The sequence below is a fragment of the Pteropus alecto genome, unplaced genomic scaffold, assembly GCF_000325575.1.
Source record: "Pteropus alecto unplaced genomic scaffold, ASM32557v1 scaffold24, whole genome shotgun sequence".
Taxonomy (NCBI): Eukaryota; Metazoa; Chordata; class Mammalia; order Chiroptera; family Pteropodidae; genus Pteropus; species Pteropus alecto.
In genome coordinates this window covers 9,869,681-9,872,188 of record NW_006439192.1, presented here as the reverse complement: position 1 = coordinate 9,872,188, position 2,508 = coordinate 9,869,681, and the positions used below count along the sequence as shown (strand labels likewise).

At 39.7% G+C, this 2,508-nt stretch overlaps 1 pseudogene; it reads left to right on the top strand.

Moving 5' to 3' along the window:
• Positions 1–1,215: 1,215 nt before the first annotated feature.
• On the top strand, positions 1,216–2,173 carry LOC102887516 (annotated as a pseudogene).
• Positions 2,174–2,508: the final 335 nt, after the last annotated feature.

The following is a 2,508-nucleotide window of genomic DNA, read 5'->3' as shown; positions in this document are numbered from 1 at the left end:
CCGCCCCTAACCCCACCTCCACCCCGGCCCGTCCACCTGCGCGTCGTCGCATGAGCGGTTGGCTCTGCCCAAAGCGAGAAACTCTAGGGGGGTGGTCTCTTCGCCTCCATATTCATCCCAGCACTTAGGTTCCCCCACCGAGTGGTATCAACCAAATGTAGGTTTCTGAAAGCCTGTGGGGCATGGAAAGATGAACACCTTCTTTTATTTCACACAGCCTTTCGGCGCGGACACTTTGGAAGTTGCCAATGGCACTGACTTCTAGAGCAAGGGAGAGTTGCCTTCCATTATTTCGCAGGTTGATGTTTTTCAAAGTTTGATCCGCAGACCACCTGGAGTGCTGATCCCTGGGCCCTAACTCAGATTGACTATATAGGAACCTGGGGGAGGGGGAGCCAGGAGGCGCACCCCAGCAAGCTACACTTTAAACACATTCCCCTGCATTCAGATGAATCCTAAACACATTTAGTTTGGGGAACATTGGAATAACGAGTTTTGTGATTATCATTTTCTTCCCCAGCTGTTGAGACTGACTGGGGTGTTGTTTTACAATATCTGGAACTACCAGCTAGACAACAAAATAGTAAGTGAGCTTTGAATTGGTGTGATTTCCCACAGGCTGAGAGCTCTATAAGCAGAGGAATGAAGGTCCCAGTCACAGACGCTGGGCTCAGCACACTGAGGGGGACTGAGAATCAACCACGCTCCAGTTAGAATGGTTTCCAATTCTTGTTTTAAACTTTTGATATTTTTCCCTGATCAAAAAGTAATACACAGGGTCGGTCCTGGTTAGTACTTGGATGTAGGCATAAAAAAATAATTAATTAATTAAAAATAAATAAATAAATAATAGAGGAAGATGGGTTCTTCCTTCAGTAGAATGCCATATAATAAATGTAGAAAGTACAACAGAGTTAGAAAAATAACCATTTTGCAACTATCATAGTGATGACTGTCATTAATCAATGAATGTTAAAACCATTGGGTTTGATGAGGAAAGGGTTATTTACACAGTCTCACAATATGTACTCACAGATTGATTATTAATAACAAAGGAAAAAATGGTAAATTTACAGTGGGCCAGATACCACCTTATCCAAGTGATCAAAATTAAATGTGCCAGTAATGAGACAGTTGTCATTGTGCACCTCATGATGTGATGCAGTAAGAAGTGCACAACTTGGCTTGTCCTCCCGGCTTGGTGTCTTCGTAGACATGGTGGCTGCCACATTCCCCACGTGGCTGGTCCTGCAGCCAGGGGCATGACCTTACCTGCTTTCTCTATTGTGCCTCCGGCCACTCTCGCCCAGGGTCCAAGCCCATGTACTACAGAAGGAACATCCAAATCTGAAAAGCCACTGAGAAGAAAGGCACTACCTCCTGGGGAAGATAAAATGGCTGTTGACCAGGGCTGGCCTGGTAAACAGGATTCCCCTATTGCAGCACCATTTAAACTCTGTAGTATCTCTTTGTATGAATGGGTTATCCAGGAAAGAAGTGGGTGCCTATGGCAAAGGATGGAAATCTAGAACTTTTAAAGATTCCCAGTTTTCTGCATTTGACTCCCGTAGCACTTTAAAAGCGCTATGAAGCTCTTAGAGATTTCTGCATTGAGTAGCCAGCTGCACTAGACAGTGATGAGAAATTTGGCATTTTCCAGTTGAAACTGACACAGCTGATTATGTTTCATCAGGACCATCTATTCGAAACCCTAAAGCATGAGTAAGTTGAACTTTCCAGTTTGAATTTAGATAATCATGCAAAGAAGAAACTTATTAAACTTGTAGGAGAGCGATATTGCAAGACCACAGATGTGCCTACCATTAAAACAGATAGGTGCTCTTTAAAGAGACAAAATTATGATTATGCAATGTATCTGCTAACAGTTTTATACAATGAGTCTTAGAAAACTTGAAGAATGGGAGAAAACTAAGACTGAAGCAGACATGGAAGAGTATATATGGAAAAATAGCTCCTCAGAAAAAAATATCCTGAACACGCTTCTCCAAATTAAAGCTGCAGAGAAAAATCTGGAAGTAAATAAGAGCTCCTTGATACTAAATAAGTTGAAGATTACAAAAAGTCTGTTGTTAGTCTTAAGAATGATGGAGACAATGAAAATACCCTTTCTCAGTACAAAGAATTAGTGAAGAAATTATTAAATCTGACTTGAATTATGTAGAAAAAATCTGCTTGATTTATTAATTTTATGATCAATATGTAATTATCTAATGTGCTATAAAGTTGAAAATATTAAAAAACCATTGTTTTACTTCAGAGTTAAAATTATTCCTTTCGTACTAATACACAATGGCAATGATTATTCACAAATTTTCTTATTTATACACTGGGGCAATTAGACTAGTTGATCTCTGATTTCTTCTGGTTCTAAAGGGTTTTGATTTTATTTCTACCATAACAACTTTAGTATAATATATAAAATAGATTACATATGTAATATATATTTACATATAGATATTTTATCACCTGCTACCTTTGTTTCCCTAC